Here is a 20,599-nt window from a genome sequence, read left to right on the forward strand (position 1 = left end):
CATCATGTCACCCAGCATTCCCAAGACCTCATTATAGAAAGATGGAAGCAAGACAAGTCTCACTGCATCCAGATTCCTCTTTTGGTTCACAACCACTATAGTAGGGCTAGAGACTTGGTTTTGGCAAGTTCTCCTTACACTCATCACTCATCTGCTCTCAGCTTTGTAACTGCTGGAAGAGAAAAGGGGATTTCAGCATGAACAGTCAGTGGGGGTTCCTCCTTCAGGGGAGTTTCTTGGCTCTCTTCTCCAACTTGGACCAGGAGATGTCTTGGATAGGCCTAAGCAAGTGTCCTGCTCCTTCCAACTGTCTTACCTTCATCTTTATTCAGGATGTGGACTAGACCTCCAGGAAGTTTAGTAAGGAAATAAAGCATATATATGCATGTCTCCATACACGCAACACATAAAACACTTCCCTATTTGGTATTACCCTGCATGTTTATGACTCACCTCATGCAGTGGCTGGCTGAAATTGCACCTTGAAGATGGCTGAAAGTAGTCCAAACAAGCCAGATAACAGGCTACTAGAGCTTACTGCACCAATACCAGCTGCTGCCTGCATTCTTCACAGGTCTGTGATGATGTTAGCTCACATTGCTCTTGGAAAAAGCAGATTACAGCACCACTGAGGGCTACCCACCCAGTACAGGTGGGAGTTCAGTAAGGCTTTCCTTTAGATGATGACTTGAGTCATCCACAGGGCTGTCATCTCAAGATCAGACGTACAACAGTTTGCATGGAGTCAGGGCTCAAGCGACTTAGGCTGAAGAACCAGAAACAGGTTTCTTCACTATTCTGTTCCCCAGGATATTGCCTATCAGGATGACTTTTCTCTCCTTAAATGTGCCCTGTGTATATGTGAGATGACAACAGTAAGTGGCATTAAAAATGTGAATGATGAACGCTACGCATCAGGCAGGATGATTAAGTAACTGTGTGTAGATTTGAGGGTATATACCTTCTGACATAATTGATCATCCCTACTCTAGGGCAGAAACAAAAGAGAGATTACATCCTTTCAAATGATTCAGATTCTATTTTCCTTTATTTAACACCCTCCCCTCTCCCTTCCCCCCCCCCCCTTTCTATTCAAGGGGAAAGCCCATTAAGTAGCTCTAACTGTTTAATTAAGTGATACTGAAAACAGGATCCTAGCAATGCAGGTAATTGATCCCATTTTTACAGGACCACCATCCAAGGAATAGCAAAGGTGAAGCATTTGCATTATCAAGGTCACTGCAGTGAATGCAAGAAGAACAAAGACTTGGTTTTGCATCAGGATTCCATTACAGTGAAGTATTCAAATGTTGCTAGACTGCCCCCCCCAAAAAAACGGAAGTGCTCTAAGAGAACTACACACAGTTATGCAGGCTTAACAAAAAGAACAATATTTAAAATGTTTTTGTTAAAACTCTGTACAAATACACTGGACTTAATCAGAATGTGTTTCGTGCTCATTTAACTTGAATTTTCAAATTTATATGTAGCAGGTAAACCAAGGTAATAAATTTTAAATAAATATCCCTAGATTTTAAGGCCAGAAGAGGTAATTCAGCCCTCCCTCAAAACACCACTGAGTTTTCATCTTCCTTTAAACCCATAATGATCCACCCCTGCGGGCAGATTATCAAACTTTTCCATGCAGTGATTTTCTGAAGTACTGCCCATCTTGCCCCATGCCCTTGATCACAAAACCACATTTATTTCTAATACTGATGTCTGCTTGGTTAAAGAAAGGGCACAATTTGAAAAAGGGGGTAAATTTGGTTTAAAAACAACAACAACTTAACTTTTAGAACATTTTAAGAGATAACTGAACTTTGTTCTAGAAATGAGTACTTAATACAAAAAGTATATAAAAAAGAAATCAATACAACAATTACTTGCTGAGAACCTAAAATACAAAATAGAAAAGAACACTTAAATACAGATATACACATGCACACTTCCATGAGTCTTCCAGAAAAAAAATAAAGAAAAACCTCAAGTAAGGATGTTTCAAGTGTGCTTTTTATAGCTGAATGTGCCTTGAACACTGTCAGTGAATTTAAAATCAATTTCGTAACATTTATCAGCCCATAAAAATTATAAATGCAACCTGATTTTTAAAAGCCTGCAGATACTGAACTACCACATCTGATCAGTGTGAACTGTCCACATGCATTTTTATACTATATAGCACTACAGTGTACAGAATTCAGCTCTGTGGATTACTCTCTCATGGGCCTTTTTCTACCAGTGATGAATGCATCTGAGAAAAGCAGAAATATATTTTTCTCAGTGTTACCATCCATTCAAAATGTTACATAGTTAAGAAAAAGGGAAAAAAAAATCCCATCTAGTCATACAGCTGCCAAGCAACTGCTTGCAGAGACATACATTACTTTGTGTAGTACACAATAATTTTATTTATTGTACACCTACCAAAATTACTCAAGCCATTAATGCCTACCTAACTTCTTGTGCATCACTCTAGTAGAACTTCATATTACTTACTTCTCTCTCCTGCTAGATGAAAGGCACGCTGACTGCGTAGGCACATCTTACCTTGTATCTCAAGAAAGATACTGCTATCATCCTTGCATGGTTTCCAGTGGCTGTTTAGTCTTGTATCTGCTGCATAAATCTGGACCATGAATTCCCACTGGCATCACTGGGGTGCTGCTCATTTTAAAGCTGCTGGAGCTAGATGCATTCTCTTCTGTTTATTCTGAGACTATGGCTTTTAAAGCCTGGATGTGACATTTAAAAGGGCCATTAAATGCCATGTTGTCTCTTGACTATGAATCTTGTCTAACACAGCAGTATATTATCATCTCAGTGATCTAATTCTTGAGATCATCTCTCTACTCACAAGACCTAGGATGGTCACTATGATAAAGCTCTGGGAGCTCAAAAAATATCACAGTCACTGACTGAACAATAAATCTGATGTTCCCTGCTTCATCTTTTCCTCAGTAAGGCATGTCAAATAATATAATATGACTATACATTAAATGACTTGGGCAAAGGGATTTTCAGACAATTGTGGGAAAAAAAGGCAATTTTGCAAGAGACTGCATTGTTAAAAGAATGAAAATCAAAATGACTATACTTTCATGCACCAGAGAATCTTGCTTTCTCAACACCCTGGGGAAAAATTATGTTAAGAGCTAAAATTTCTAGAGCCCAAACAGAAACACAAGCAGCAGCTGCAAAGACACCCAGAGGAAAAAGAGGGAAGATAAATCTACTCGAGACATCAGGTCTTGCATTTGTCTCACTGACTTCATCAAAACTAGCTTCTGCACAACTAAGACAAGAATTTGATCCACTAAAGGAAGGAAAAATATAATATATTCCCCTCTGGGTACTGAATTAGCCAAAGCAATGAATGAAACTGAAAGCTACTTCGACCTATGGTCAGCTGCAGACTAATACAGAAAAAGGCACTATTCCATTTTTTAAGAGATCCAATCTATGGTCTTGTACACTCAGCAGTCCTCATCAGGAAGGACTCAGATGTACACCAAGATTCAATTCCTAAAGTTGCATTCCTGCGCAGAGCACTAAAAAGGAGTCAAGAAACGTTGGGAAGAGGACACAGATAAACTAACTTAACTCTATGGCTCAACCTTGACTCCAGTGAAGTGCAGTGCCACCAGACCCTGGTCCCTTTTAGTCTCTTCCTGGCCCCTGTGCTGAACTGCTGGGTAACCTCAGGAAAAAAAAAAATAAAAAAATCACTCTCTCTTGTAGCCTGTGAAATGTGTGGGAGGGATGTTCACATGCCTGGCAAAGCACAGCAAGGTTCACAGTCAACAAGTTCTGCTGAAGAATGTATACAACCTCACCTTTGCTGGGTAGCTTTAGTCTTGTGGCTGAAAAAATTTCTTCACTGAGATCCTTCTTATCCATTCCTTCCCAAACACTTTTAATCAAAAAGCCCTGAGTGCTGAGCTGTTCATGATGATCTTTTATTGAAAATCCTCTTCCCTTATGTGTTGGGTCTGTGTGGCAGGGCTCTGGTTGTGGTGGTGGGGTTGGGAGGTGGGAAGCAGAGGGCAGCTCCTGTGAGAAGCTGCTGGAAGCTCTCCCGGCTCCAAAAGGCTGGACCCACTACTGGCCAAGACTGAGCCCACCAGCAACGGAGGCAGCAGCTCTGCAATAGCATATTTAAGAAGGGGGAAAGGAAACTGATAGAAGACCTGCAGGGGAGAAGAGAGTAGGAGGTGAGAGAAACACCTGTGCAGACACAAGGTCAGTGAGGAAGGAGGGAGCGGAGATGCCTGAGCAGATTCTCCTGCAGCCCGTGGTGAGACAGCAGGCTGTCCCTGCAACCCATGAAGGACCATGACAGAGCAGATGTGGACCTGCAGCAATGGAGGGCCTCATGCCAGGGAAGGTGACTGTTCCTGAAGCAGGCCTGTGACTCTGTGGGCAGCCCATACTGGAGCAGTCTGTTCCTGAGGGACTACACCTCGGTTTGAGGGACTCATGTGGGAGAGGTTCATGAAGGATTCTCCTGTGGGAGGGATCTCGTGATGGAGCAGGGAAGGACTGTGAGGAGTTATGCCCCTGAGGAGCAAGGAGCATCAGAGTCAACATATGATAAACTGACCACAATCCCCATTCCCTGCCCCCCTGTTCCACTTGGGGGAAAAAAGTAGAGAATCAACTGGGATCAAAGTAATTTGGGTCTGGGAAGAAGGGAGGGGGTGGGTGAAGGTGTTTTTAAGATCTGCTTTTATTTCTCCTTGTCCTGCTCTGATTTGATTGGTGACAAATTAATTCCTTTTCCTCACATTGAGTCTGTTTTGCCCGTGACCATAATAGGTGAGTCAACCCTCCCTGTCTCAGCCTATGAGCTTTTCCTTATATTTTCTCCTCCTCGTCCAGCAGCACCTGGGCCAGGTGTTCCTGTCCTATTCACCACTTCCAGTCTTGCCTATTTCTGCAATAAGCTGCTTCTACCTATGCTTTCTTTGACAGGTTAACAAGGGAACAGGTTTCATCCCCAATGACAATTTTTTCATTTAAGACTGCAAAGCCCTGTGCCTGCCACATGGAGCTGGGGCTATTTCCCAGGCAACCCACTTCCCAGCAGCTCCCAGGAGTCCAGGTTTCAAAATACCCTGCACAACAGAGCTCAAATGAAGATGAACACTACTCCCCTCCTGGCCCTCACCAATTTTTTTAATGTGTGTATATAAAACGGGCAGTGGTGAATACTGCAGCCAGTAATGTGGAAACCTCTGGAAATGCATAAATATCAGGGACCCATAATGTTATTGTAGCAGGGCTATGGAAAACATCTGGTGCCTCTCCAAGAGCTCTCCTACCACCACTTGACAGTACAACCACTTGGATGATGGGAGTGCCTCTGGGACAGGCTCTAAAGTCTTCTAAACTAGATTAATTTACATGCAGCATACAGCAAAGCTACAGACACTTTGTAATGGTCTGAAGTGCCAGCTCCCATGATAAATATATGCATCTTACATGCAATTATGCCTGTTTCTCAAAAGCATTAAGATGGCTGCAAGATACTAATTACCAAATAAGAATTTTGCAATTATACTCCATCATACCTTACTCCCAACATGGCTACTTTTAAATAAACAAGGATTTTGATTTCAACATCTCCAAAGAGAAGGGAGCTTTCTCCTTTAATCTGTTTTAACTTTCCAAGTGTGATCATGGAATTACAGAAAAGTAAAAATTCCCATTTGCTGAGGTACTGACAGGGCTTCACTGCAGCCATTTCACTGCTTTTAAGAAACATTATTAGCCCTTTTATTAATCATTGAGAGGAATAATGTTATCTGAAATGAAAGAAATCTCACTAGCTAATTCCTGCTGTTCTCCAGCCAAAATTTCAATGTTTGTCAACTGTTTGCAGACTTACCTTTACTTTAAATGACAATATCATGAGATCCAAGTTATTTCCCATGCCTAACTGATGACATTAGATAAAACACATCTCTTACCTGCATCACCTATGGAGATACTTGCAAACAGCTTACACCACAAGTAAATAAATGCTTCTTTCTGAGGCACATGAGAGAGATGTAAGGAGAGGGATGTAATAAGAGAGTTGTGCCAAAGCCACTTGGACACGGCGGTACTGTCCTTGCAGTGAAGTAACTGACAAAGTCTCTGTTGACTATGGTGGCAAGAGAACTAAGCCCATGCTGAGCCATTTATACATCTCCCTTTTCAGTGTTATGTCCTGATATTAAAAGAAACAGACATCACGGTCTTCTGGGTAAGAAGATATGAGATTATAACAAGGATATGCAAACCCAATCTAAACCATACTATGATTCTAAGTGTGGAAACTTGCAGCATTAAAAACAATGTGAAAGAATGCACTAAAGATAGCAATATTTTTCCACTGTTCACACAAGCATGGAGAAAAATGTTGCTATCTGTCTCTGTCTGCCTTTTCTGGATTGCTATTTTATGACACAGTTAATGACTTGGCAAAAAAAAAGAAAAAAGAAAAAAGAAAAAAAGAAGTAATAGCCTCGTACCGCAGCAATTGCAAATGATCTTTGCCTTCCATCTTGGAAGATGAGTAATGGAGGCCTGTGTTTGACCCCTTTATGAGCATTCGGCTTGTGATGGGGGCAGGAAAGGAGATTGGTATAAACACCTAAAAATAGAAGTGTGCAAATGATGCAATGATGTACAGCTACCTTGTTTACCATTATCCTTTGCCACAGATTTATCACCGTGCTCTTAACACACGCTGTACATCTTTTCTTTCCTCTTTCCCCTCCCCCCTCTTCCCTTCTAATTGGAACTCAGTCTGTGAAATGTAATTAAAGCTCTCATAAATACTGCCAGGTGGTGCACCTTTTTTCTTCCAAGTAACTACTAACATCTTCTAGAAGACTTCATCAATGCCTGATAGAATACGGACTAATGTATCTTCTCACACACCCCAATCAGGATGGGAAAGTCAATCTTCCCACCTTCCACATAATTAAAGTTACCCACATTTTGTGCTTTTCCTCTGCCACTCCCTCCCCTTCTCTGACACATGTATCACCCTATCACTAGTTCCTTTCTTTTCATCTGATTTATTCTGTTTCTAATCACTGAACAAAACCTAGTGCTTTTGAGAAGAGCTGGAGCAGTCCTAGGCACAGCTCAGCTCCAGGCTTCCTTTTTCTTGCCTCCTCCTATTTTATATTAAAAGACAGAGCTTTTAACTCTCCTTTAAGAGGGATTATTTCCTGCAATCTAGAGAGTTTATTCATGCCTGGGAGTGAAAAAAAATACCCTCTTCTATTCAGGGTAAATGATTGAGACATTAACAATGAAATTCAATGGTACTTCAAAGACTCCTTTGGGCCTTAAAGGTTGTGTAGGGCTGTGCAGAGACTGAAGGAAGCCCAGTTAACCCAACAGGTGGCTTCATTTGGTCTGTGAAAAATAGCTGCTGCTTCTCTCAGAGGGTAAAACACTCCTGGATTCAGCCAAATGGCAGCTATAAAAACGTCTGATTCAAGGCATCTCTAAAGTTTTCAAGCATCCACCTGGCAAAGGGAGAAAGAACGTGGCTGCTATGCATGCTGGTGTGTTGCTCCAGATGTGGCACTGAATCTCTCCTGCTATGGAAAAGTGCATCAACCTTCCTGGGACCAATGGTTTAGCAGCCATGTGGGTGCTGGGCCCCAGAAGTACATTATCACTTCCTCAAGGCAGAGTACCTGGAGCAGGAGACACAGAGGCAGGAGACCTGACAACCCCATACTTCAGATATTGGGATATTCTCCCATCAAACCACTGGCACAGCCCCTCGGACACTTGCCTGCATGTCCGCAGTGGTGACCAGGGAGCAGAGGGCTGTGTGACCCTGGACTGCAGCATCCCAGGGGATGACAGCCTGACACAGTCCTGTGTGGTGATGTCCTGGGCTGGGAGGCAGCCCTCTCAGCAGCCCCAGGCAGATGCTGTTTCAGGATCCAGGTTCAAAAGTTAACAGATGCAGAGAAACTGGAAGGAGCCACTAGAAATCCTTGCTAAGCTCTCAAGAGTAAAAACAGTGTCAGCGTCTTTAGCACTTCATTACTGCTATCGCTTGATTTTAAGTGCTTTTCTTGGACCCTCATCATTGAATAGTTGCCAAGCCAGTCTAAATACTATTACTGCCAGAGGCCAAATAAAACCAAATGTATTTGCTAAAGAGGTAGGAGTTGCTCTTCTAACGGATAGAAAGTGAAAGAATCAGGATTTTACATTTAATCGCCTGGGTTCTGGAATTTGCAACCACTTGAAATGGACACTGTTAAATTACTAACAGCAACTTTTTTAGCAGATAAAGAACAGTTCACCAACCAAATGTATTGCAGGCAATACCTTGCACACAGCTGAACTTGGATCAAAGATTATCTTTCATGACTGATGGTGTAAAAGAGGGAAGAAGGGAACTGCCACTATTGCAATTAAAATTTGGGAGCAAATAGACCCTGTGTCAAAATTTTCCCCAAGCTATTCAGAACACTTTAGCTCACTAAACACTTTGGATAAATATACTCTTGGCCTGGTTTGAACCAGGCTGAGCCCCATTTTCTTGGTCCAGAAGGACTCTGTCTAATCACCTCTTTTGATCCCTAGGCCCTTGCATTGCTGACCTTCATAACTCTGCCCTCAGCTCCTGTCTGCTCTGCCGCTCTCTCCGGCAGCTCTGGGTCATTTCGGAACTGCTCACAGCTCAGGAGATGCTGTGGGAGCTGCTGGGGGTTGGGGGAGGCAATAGGAATTTTGCACGTTCCTGCACATATTTGTATATATTTTCTTTTATCATTACTATTTAATTCAAGCTGTCTAGTTCTCAATCCGGAAAGTCTTTCTCCTTTAATTCTCTCTCTCCTTTTCCTACCTGGGAGAGGGGATCGAGAGCATGACTGTCACTCATTTAATTGCTGATTATGACTTAAACCATGACTGGATCAGCTTATGAGTGGGAATCACAGAGTCCCTGTTGGTGCGATATTGTCATCTATGCACTGCTGAAGTGGCAATTGGAACCTATTGGTGTTCAACCTTCAGTAACCCACTAGAGAAGGGTTATCTGAGAGGCCAGGCAACGTATGCAGCTGTTCAGTGTCCTCAGTCTCTACAGCCGCTATACCAATGGCCCTTTCGGGTCCTGGAAATATCCTCTCTTGAGGCAGTCTATTCCAAGGATGCACAGAGCATCCGGGCCAGTCACTACAGGATGCATTTGCCACTTTAATGAAATACTAATGGCAAAATATGGACAAATACATAAAAATTTGTTCAGGAACATGCAAAACCCCTATCAGCTTTCCCCACCCCTGGCAACTGCCATGGCACTCTCCTTAGTCGTGAGCAGTTCTGCAAAGTCCCAGACTGCTGCTGGAAATAGCAACAGAGGGAGCTGCAGGCAGGAGTTAGGAGAATGAAGGACACATGGGTCTAGAGGTAAAAGGAGATGGATAGACAGAGTCCTTCCTGGACGCCAGCCATTAATGGAAGAGAGGAAGAAGAAGAAGAAGGAGGGCTTGACTCCCATGATCCCTGAATTTATACTGAGAGCCACGTAAATATATAGATGGAATAATTTGTTTCACTAATTTTGTCATCTGTCTAGTCCACTCTTCCCTATGGGAGGGTTGTAGGTATAAGCCTTCTGCTCCTTTAGTGTCTGAAGCAGCAGATCCAACAAGCAGAGCAAAGTGTCCTTGGTCTCTCAGCAGTATTTATAAACATTCAGGTCTTATCAGTCCACTAGCTGGAAAACTTGCTGCTAGATTCAGCAAGTGTGCTGCTTAAAAGAGAGTTCACTGAAGAAAAAAGTCAGTAAAAAGAAAATTTGCCTCATCCTGGCTTAAACCAGGACAACTATTGACTGACATTTCTATTTTTTCCTCCTGCAGTGAAATTTAAACCACAGTAATACTGAAACCAATTCAGAAAAAAACCCCAACAAACTCAAAACTCAACAACCCACCTGTCAGTCCATGTCTGGTGGATTGTGACCAGCCTCTCTTACCTCCTCGTAAAGTCAGTTTGGCAAACAGGTTAGGAAACATCTCCAATGTAGCTCAGGGCTCCAGCCACATGGGAAGGGGTCAGGAGTGGCAGAGCAGCAGCAAGAAGAGTCCCAGCCCTGGTGTGTGCCCTCTAGCCATTCACATCACACCTCCATGCCTCAGTTTGCCCAAGAACAAATGAGATGCCTGAAAAATCGCCCTGATGAAAAGCAGTGCAGAAGTTTTAGGCAATGAAATAGCAATTTACTGACATTAGGCACCCCATCCAGTGATGCTGTATCCATCAGGTCAGGATACAAGAAAGCTGAGACAACTTACATTTATTTCCTGCATTCATTTACAAAATGACCATGTGTTTCCCTTCCGTATTTCATTCTAAATGAAGAACTGAAGAACACTGTACAATCTGAGTTTAAGATAGCAGTCATCATTTGTGGACTAACATCAGAAGATAAAGGAATGGTACGAGGCCACAACAGATGCATGATTGTTATTTGAGCACAAGTGATACTTATCAACTGTTTAACTACTTCACAGCAATTTGTTTTGCTTTATGGAGATGTTCTGCAGGGGTTGCAAACAACACTCAGAGTCCCGCAAGACTATCTAACTCTAGCAGAAGTCCCCCTCAAAGCCTCAGGCAACACGTAGCAGAGGGTTTGGTGCATCACCTTTGCAGAAAGCACCAGGCATTTTGTCCTTCACGCACACCCAGCTTTGCCAGTTGCTGTCTGCAATTTTGAAAAATGTAGAGATGGGTCTGTGCCCTCATGTGCATCCTTGCCCAGTCATCCTCCAGCTCCTTTCTATCTCTTTGCAGGGAACAACTCGCACCTGGTACAGAGAGATGTACAATAAATTAAATAACCCAGTCATTCTGCTGCAACAGTCTTCCAGTTTACTGAACTGGGTGAGAAAATTGTCCTTGCACGGCCAGGTGTTTAGAGGCTCACACCATAAGTCCCCAGCAAGGTCAGCGAGCGATTTCATGCTCTTGGTGCCACTCTTCAGGAGAACAAGACAGAATCACAGAGCTGCGGGGTTTAATGATGCAAGGCAGGAACCCATCGTGGGGATAGCAGAATGCTGGACTTGAAAACAGTGCGGTACAGATCAGTCCCCTGACATAATGCTAAACTGTCTGAAAGGCAACTCAGGAGATAACGCAATTAATAATCTACTTGGCTGAGCACCACTTTCTCTCCTTGGACTGAGACAGACTGCATAAAGTTAGGAAGAAGTTATGAAGGAATTGAACACAGGGTTCTGTAAAGGAAGGAGGGCAAGCCTAAGTCTTCTGCTTTTACCTGATTCAATGTTGCTTCCTTTCATCTCATTTTCAGGCAGAGAGCAAAATGCACACGTTTTTCACATCAGGATGCAGAAGCACAATGGGCAATTGAGATGTGTATTGCTGGGAAGGCAGTGACCAGGTGCTGCTGTCCTCCATTGGCATTTTCCACCTAAATCTGCATATCTGCTTTTTAGGCATCCTTGTCTGTCTCTGCCAAAGGCCCTGCAGAGCTAAGGGGTCAGTAGTAAAAGGCCACTTCTACCACTCGACTTGCCCACCACCCCTGGTCAAGTTTAACCACCCTGGACAGCTTAACTGTTTGCAAATTTTCCCATCAATTCCCATGGAGCCACACTGCTTCCGAGGCTTGCCCAAGCCGAAGCCCTTACAGGATCAGGCTGGCGTGTTCGGCACCTCTCAGCAAAGAGCAATGCATCACCCTGGCTTGCTGCATTGTAGCAGAAAAACCCTCACACGGCACCACCGAAGCCAGCGGGTGTCCCGCATGGATTCCTTCAGGGCCTTTTGATCAAACCCTGCATGTTTAAAAATCATCAAGTCTGAAGAAGCAGGAAAATAAACTAATAATAACATTTTCCTTCTGGTGATTTCTATTGTACTGATCTGGCCGGAAATCCCATTAGTTACTCGCTTTGCTCAGGACTGCCCCTCCATGACCAGGAGATACAGAAGAGAATTCCACCATGCCAGCAAACGAGCACATCTGAAATGCATTTTAATTACAGCCTTCCAACTCTTGAACTTTCTGTAGTATTTGTATGTAGGTGAACTTTGGCCCAGTCACTATGGAAGAAATATGGTTTATTCTAGGCTGTCTGTCACCTTGGAGTTGCTAATTACTCTCCATTCCAGTGCAGTCCACACCCACACACACCCCGGGGCCCCCAGCAAGGAGAGGACAGGCAGTGAGCTGGAATAAAGCACTAGCCAGCCTTATTACTGCTATTTCATTAACCCTCTGCAAGAAATACAAGTGCCAAAAGTAGCATTTCGGATTCCTTTTGAGGAACAAGAAAGGAGTTTGCTGTTGAAGTGCACCATAATGGCTTCAACAGTAAAAGATGTGGAAAAGCCTTCCATGCCTCACAGAAATATGCCTCTCCAGTAACAAGCAATCTGGGGGGCATAAGCATTTCAGTGTGATACTGTAAAACACTAATTGGGAACCTCTAACTCAAATACATTGTGAGCTGGAGCTCAGTTTGGATCCAGCAAAATCCTTCTTGAGATAAAGCAGCCAGGCTGCCTCACGGGTGCAGACACCAGGTGAATTAGCAACCGAGAGGAAAAAATCCAGCCAAATGAACAAATAAATAGATAAATTACAAACTCCATATTGAGGAAAGGTTGGGCTCAAAGAAAAGAAAGCAGGCAGGGAGAAAACAAAGACAGAAAACTGTCTGGTGGCCTTGCAGCACAGAGAGCCACCCTGAACGTAGGCCTGGCTAGCATGTAATTTGGTACAAGGGCAGCAAGGGCGAAAGGCATCTGAACAGTGTGAGCTTCACAAAGCTGTCACAGATACCATGTAAAACTTCCGTTTTCTGCCCAGCATGTGTTTTGCATGTTCAGACACACAGAAATGTGTCCGTGCTGCCACGTACATGTGTACTTACGCCTTGAGACTAATTCAAATTCACACGATCAGCATGACAGTTACATGGGAAAGGAGAAATGCCCTGTGGAGTCGCTATACCCTGGGAACTGTTCTTCTGCAGCACAGCTCACTCACTGCTCAGTTACTGAAACTCAGATGGTTCAAACTGCTCTGGCTCCAGCTCTGTTACATTTAACTTTTGAGGGAGATTACTATAAAGAGCTTAGTTGGTATGGTAAAGAAGCTGCAGCCAGAGAGCAAGTGCAGTATTTATGAAATGCCTATGAGCCCCCTGCAATTTCTCTAACAGCACTGGAAGTATTTGTACGTTATTTTGGGGCTATTTTTGAGTTCCTGCTGTTCTTAAGAGCACTTTCAGAAGCATCATCTATGCAGAGTGTTAAAAATGTTGAACTAGTTTTAGCACTAAAATAAAAGAATTAACATATCAAAATTACCAGCTTGTAGATGGAGACTAAATAGCTAAAGAGGATTTTATTAGAAAATTCAGAAGCTGCATTAATGGGAAAAAAACAAACATTGATGTCATCTGGGCAGTGAAACCATTTTAGGTGCTTCACTTTTGCTCTCTGCCAAGTACTGTGCTCAGTCCAATACAAAGAGAACTCCTTGGCCCCAAAGACTTGTGTTTTAAGGTGATTAGAATTAGATTAATATAAGATTACTTGGCAATTCTTTAAAAATATGCCAGCAAAATGAGAAATAAAATGTTAAACCAGCACTATCACTCTTGCAATGTAACACCAGTGATGCTCTGCAAAACCCACAAATTTCTTAAAGCTCTGACCTTGTGAAGCTCTTGCCACATCTGACTGCATCATAACCTGCTCTGTACTTTTTGGAAAACACAGGTTGCCCAGAGAGGTTGTGGAGTCTCCTTCTCTGGAGACATTCAAAACCCGCCTGGACACCTTCCTGTGTGATGTGCTCTGGGTGACCCCGCTCCGGCAGGAGGGTTGGACTAGATCTCTCGAGGTCCCTTCCAACCCCTAGGATTCTGTGATTCTGTGAATATTTGCTCCTCATACACCTCTAAAAGTCTAAACTCGGGCTGTTCAATTTCTGCTACTTTACCCCAAGCCTGAGGCTACGTTCCTGGCAGTGATCCCAATGGGTCCAGGGTGTCACGAAGGAATCAGGATCAGTCCTGCTGGCTGCAACAACTCAAACGGGGCATTTTGGGCAGCTCGTGCTCCCTTGTACCCAGCTGCATGGCACCACCTGTGTGCAGTCCATGGATAATTTTTCCACAAGTGTAACCTGGCATTTGCTTTTCACAGCTCATACAACTGCCTCACAAGTAGCATGCTTTGAAAGAGACTAATTACAGTACTCGTTCACTGCCACTGGGAGATGGTAAAACTTGCACCCTTCTTACTGCGCAACAGGTAGTAGATGTATGTCATTGGTTGACTCTCATAATGAGAACTTCAGCACCTTTCTCTTTCCCTTTTTCAAGAGGACAGTGGATGGGGACACTATTTTTATTTTCATCTATAAATAAAATGTTTTCATTTCATGTTGAAATTGAAAGCTCTGTCTGTAGGTGCAGGAAAATGCTTTTCATTTAATCTTTTAACGTCCTTATATATCAACAATGGGGTTGTCTCACATCAAGATTCAATATTACCTCTGACTAAAAGTCATATTGCAATTTTGGGGATATTTTTTCATATTCCAAAGAATTCTTTCAATATTCAAGCCTGAATTTCTAATACTCCAAGTATAACAAAAAGACTTGCAACAAACTAGGAAAAAGTAGCAAATACCAACTGGAGACTTGTAAATAAAACTGTAAAGTATTCAGCTGATCCATAATTCATTTGGTAGCAGACACCCAGCAATCTGGGCTGAGATGAACTCTCGACTCTGGAACAGGATAGTGGATGAAGATTTTGTACTCAGAATAAATGTGGCCATCACAAAAAGATTCAAACCGTGCACCTTTTGTGCAACACTGGCTTTCAGATTTCACTTTGTCCTGCCAGCATGTTTGTTTTTAACTACCTCCAACTGCATTCTCTGATTACATATCACCACTCTTCAAAAATAAAGCAAAATATTTCTTGAAGCTGATTACCAGCGTATGCACAGGCCTTCACAAATTAAAATATTCTCTCTTCTTGCCTGAACTCTCATGGCAGCTTGATATTAATTTCCACATCTCCCTGAACATGAATTGCTCACAGTCAGCAGAAGGATCCTGCCATCACGATGCCATACACCATGGTGGAGGGTGCACCCAGGTTCAAATAGAGACTGTGGTCTTTGAGGCACTACTAGTTTACCTCTGCTTATTAAAATACCTCTGTATTTGCCCAGCCTGGTGTGGGAGATTACAATTTACTTTGAAGTGTACATCATTCCAGGTTAAATGCTGTAACACCTGTGTTAGCACACTGAAAGCTAGTGCAGCATCTATAAATGACAGGCAACTGCAAGACTTGAACCCTCTATTTATGCCATTAATAGCTCCTCTCTGACCAATGTGAATCTAAAGCACAGCTTAAATTATTAGAAATACTGAATTCATATAGGATTGCCTGCAGCTGCTAAAATTTTCCAGGAGTTCATAAAATTATTCAACAAATTCATGGGAAAAGAATCCATTAAAGGCAATAAAGCACAAAAAGGTTGTCCCCAGAGGTTGGAGAGTGACCTAAGGAAGTATCAGTACGTGTCTGCCTCATACTCATACCCTTTCTATGGTATCCATTACTGACCATTGCGGGGAAGATGATGTAGCTCAGTGGATCAAGTACTGTTACAATGGACATTGACAGTCAAGCCCTGCTCACTACCCTGGCTATGGAAAGGCAGTTTACTAAAACAAGCATCTGCTCAAGCTTTTGCAAGCCCTAGGTCAGCAGTTCTAGTTGAAAAGTAGAACTGCAAAACCAGTCTTGCTGCCCATGTGAAGTGCATGCAACATGCTGCATCTACTGAATTATCCTCTCAGAAGATTTTTGCTATTACTAAAGAAAATAAGCAAGCTGTCCCCCTCCCCAAGCCAAACCGAACACCCCTGCAAGACTTGAAAGTTGCAAGAATCAGATCCTGAAACTTACAGGACTTGAACCTGTCCATTTCCAAAGACAGTCTCTGAAAACATGCTTCCCGACACAACCATGTTCTCAACCTCATTATTTTCTGATGTTTTCTTCCCAAACTGTGCAGGGCTGCAGGCTATTGGTTTAAAGGGCACACAGCTGCTGACATAGGACTGTACCAAGCTCTATTTTGTAGGTTTCCCTTTCCAAATCACCCAAAGACTGGTATATCCCAAATGCTAAGGAAAACACTTTCTCCTTTGCTTCCTGCCACTGAAGCATCCCAGCCTGCAGAGTAAGGATGATGGCTCCCAGCACATCACTCTGCTCTAAGAGCCACCCAGCTTCTCCAAGCAGCTAGTGTTTTTTTGGGTCAAGCAAGAACCTAGCCATGCCTCCCTTGCAGCAGTACCGATTGCCAGGTCCTGTCCTCCAACACCTTTGCTTAAATAGCATAGCTGCACCACAGGATGCAGCTTGGTTTGGCCTCAGGCATGTAGACTCCTTGAGGGATTAGACATATTAACTCCTTCACTGTTAGCAAGCATGTCTGGATCTTTCTTCTCCTTCCCCAAAAGGCTCAAAAATATCATACAGGTCACAGAAGGGGACTGAATGCCGGCTTCCGACTTTTCAAATAGAAAACAGGCAGGGGGCTTATCTGAAAACACACACAGAGAAGATCTTCAAGTGTAGAGGAGTCTGTGGCATTTAGGATGCCAGCAGAACTGCCCCAGTCACACACCTCCCACCTCCAGGCCAGCTCTGTGCCTGAAGCCATGCCCAGCATGGGAAATGTTGGAAACAAAAGGCAAAGAAAATTGCTCAGCTGTTCAGGCTGACAGGTTTTAAGCCTATAAAGGTTTTAAACATTAGATCTTCCCAGTGTGCTCCTACAATGATACAACAGGCACGAGGCAACCATGAATCACAACTGCTTGCTCCCTACGGACCCATTACAAGACACACGTCTCTGACCAAGATGTCATGGTAGGTGCTTTCTGTATACAGGGCAGATAAGACAAAAGACCTCAAGGGAGATGCACATCTTTGTCTAGAGTGACAGCATTACTTAATCATCCAGTTTGGTGAAATCACTGAGAAAAAAATCTGGCACGTGGTTGTCACTTGAAAAGCAAACTTCAATATTAGCAGCACACACAGACTGCGCTCTGGGAGCCATCTAAATAGGTGGCAGTTTCAAGAACATGGAAACTTGAGCAAAACCATGAACAAGAAAAGGATGGCTAACTGAATCCTATCATTGCCACTTATGAATTATTCACTGGACTTCAGCACACATGCACACTTTTTAATGCACTGTGAGAGTGCGTTGCAGATCGCTCCCTGCTATCTCGGCTGGAAGTCCCTTGGGCACATATTTTGCAGCAATCCCATAGGGGAGAACCATGTACCAACCCATGTGCCTACAAAGGGAATAAGGTCCCCTGTTAGCCTGCAGCAGCTATAGGATATTCAGAATGGAGGCCAGCCCAATTTCTACCTCCCCTGGCTTGTGGCATTGCTCACCATTTCTAGATACATGTTTTCTAGCAGAAAACATCTGCAAAATCCCACAAAAAACAACAGAGGTTTGTGACTTCTGACAGGGTGACAGAGGAATGAGCCCTGTATCCAGGGCCTAATGCCACTGTGTCCTGGGCGGACCTGTCCCACCCCAAGTATCGTTAAGTTCCCAGGGAATGGAGAAGCACAAGTGTGCTGGGGTCACCAGGTGAGATCAGCTGATCTCCATCCTCTTGTCCACAAAACATAGTTGCTTCCTTGCTGTATTTCCCAATCTGATTTCAAAAGTTCAGAGAAAAATGACATCAGTCTGAAAACGCCAGCCTGATTGTCGGTGACAATTCTTTTTCTCATTATTTTAAGCTGGGGAGAGAAAGAGAGGGGCAAATTATTTTGGCAAAAAATAAGTTTTTTCAGGAAGCAATCCCTCTGAGAGCCCAAATTGGACATAGTTTCTGCTGCCAAAAGCTCCCATGCACAGAAGAGGTGGTGCACCCTGCACCCTGCTGCCTGCACATTCTCTGCAGTCCTGAAATTGGCATGGTCTTTCCAGAACGGACAAAAGCCAAACCAACAAAACAGATCCTGGCATTTCTCTGCAGTGCTGGATTAGTGAATAGTTGCCAGCGGGACTCCCAGAGCCAGCCAGACCTATCCCACAGCATGCAATTTTTTCATTTTCCACAGCCAGCAGTTCATGTAGCAGGATTTCTCCTACTGCTGCAGATGGCCTTGTGTTGCTACCTTTAGAGACTCAACTTCATTACATCAGCCTTCATTAACATATAATCACATGACCAGAAAACCAAAGCAAAGGGAAAGAATGAGGCCCCAGGTCTGCATCTCTTGGTGGTAATTTCAGGAAGAAGATGACCAGGCTGAGACTCCCTGAAGACCCATGTGCCTTGCCTGCACTTATTTGAGAAAGGATAGCTGAAGGTGAGGCTTTTTCAGAGACATCTAGCATCTTTGGGCATGGGCGGGCATGGGCCACTCCACCTGCACACCTCTGCTACTTGCCTCAAAGGACATTTTTCAAAGGCACCTTAAGCAAACAGATATCCACTTTCCATGCTTGGCAGCTAGTCTGATTTGCAAGGCCCTCCTCTACGGCTGCTTTATTTCTGGCATGGACAAACCCGTGATTGCCCGTGGGAGTTCTGAAAGAGCACATTACTGACAAGCACATTTGATGCTACAGCTCCAGAAAACAGGCCTGGTTTTCCTCCTGAATGAGTGGTGGGGTGAGCCAGAGAAACAACAAAATCCAGTCATCACTCCTCAATTTGGACAAAGGTTTGAATTCAACAACCTGTTGAATCAAATACGAGAGGATACAGATGTAATTTCAACACCACACAGAAAGTTAAATACTCATGGCTTGCTCCATTAGTATCTCCCTTAATTGTAGCACCACCAAGGCAAGCAGTGAGACTTAACCAGAAGCTACATTTACCCATTTGTCCTTAGCTTGAGCCACGTTTATCACAGGTCTACCATTTCCTAAAATGGATCTTTCAATACAAGGCTTGAGGTGATAACTATGCAAGGGGGTTATTCTTTGCCTGATGCACAAGAAGGCAGCTATGTGGATAAATCCCATTGTAACTATGGGAAGTCTGGGATATAACTCACAAACCAGGACCATTTCCTCACTGTCTGCACTGATCAGCAATGAATCATCTCCTTTCATGCAGCTACATTTACTGAGGTTTATGTGGATTTAACTCTGCACATCAGGGAAAATCCAATGCCAGGAGTGAAATACCAATGCAAACCCACTAACAGAAAAATATATTTTTTCCAGCAACAGAGCAGCCTTCACAACAGGAAAATAGTAAACAGCATTAGGACTGTGACACCCACTGATCTGCATTAAACAGGTGCCTTCAACAGGTGTCATACTGCCATCCACTGATGTTCCTCCAGAAGATTTCCTGCCACATCCATCAGCAGCAACCCCTGCATGCCTTTATTTCCTCTCCTTGAGGTATATTTTATTTGTCCGACACTTCAACAATCCAGTCTAATTACCAAGGACAGGCATCTGATGAATTGCAATGCAATCGCACTCTCTTGCTGCTGGCTGCCAAGCTCATGCATGTTCACCTGGGGAGCAGGAATGAAAAGCAGCTCTGCTCCAGATAGCCTTGTTCTGCTCTGCAGTGAGAATCTTATCATCTCCATGTAGCTGTTATGCTGCATGCCACACCACCCCTCCTGGCTAAGACTGCTCTGTAAGAAGAAGACAAGGAGTGTCCTTGGGGATCTGGTAGCACAGCTTTCATGGTCCCAAATGCCACTGAGTCACATTCTCGGAAGGGCCCTGCAGCAGACAAGTGCCAATGGGGAGCCCTGAATTAAATGGCAGGAAGCAAGCCAGGTATGCAAAGGTAGAGACAGCAAAACACTGAGCATGAGGGACATGAGAAGGATATAGAAAGGTCCTCAAGGCTTGCAGAAGCTGTGTGATGTGCCTAGTATGTTGACGTGCATGGAAGGGGATGGAATCATGTTTTTGCCCTCCCAACACACCTCCAAATGACCTGGAACAATGGCAAATCCCTGCCTGTGTCCAAGGCAACAGCAATTTTCAACTGCTGGGCAAAGGAAGGACAAACAGATCTGAGCTCTGGACAAAGGAACAAACCAGTCTACATGAACTCTGCTTGTACAAGGCAAAATCAAGGACAGAGTATGCAATGACATCTCAGCCCTACCCTGTTGAAGAAGCAGTAACATCATACCATATCTCACCCGCCTGAGTCCAGTTCCTTTAGCATCACAGTGCATAAGAGAGATTAAATTTCCTAAAGTCACTCAAAACATTTTTCTTAGGGTAACTGTTTGCAAAGCTAGGACATTTTAACCTTTGGCATGTGGAATTAAAATGAACTAGAAATTTCCCTTTCTCATCAGAAGAGGCAACTGTTTTCTTTCTAGTTTAGTGGGTGGACACACCAAAATGCAAAGAAGTGGAGGGATCTCCAAGTAGCTTAGCATAAATGGAAAAAGCCACAAATACTAATAGTGTGTCCTGCTGGAAGGAAACATGTTGAAGACTGCAACAATTATT

At 43.5% G+C, this 20,599-nt stretch overlaps 1 protein-coding gene across 15 annotated transcripts in view; it reads right to left on the reverse strand.

Moving 5' to 3' along the window:
* Positions 1-20,599, reverse strand: part of EPHA5 (EPH receptor A5) — a 194,596-nt gene that overhangs the window by 61,352 nt on the left and 112,645 nt on the right. The gene's annotated exons all lie outside the window — the stretch shown is intronic.

Source organism: Apus apus, chromosome 4 (assembly GCF_020740795.1).
Source record: "Apus apus isolate bApuApu2 chromosome 4, bApuApu2.pri.cur, whole genome shotgun sequence".
Lineage (NCBI taxonomy): Eukaryota > Metazoa > Chordata > Aves > Apodiformes > Apodidae > Apus > Apus apus.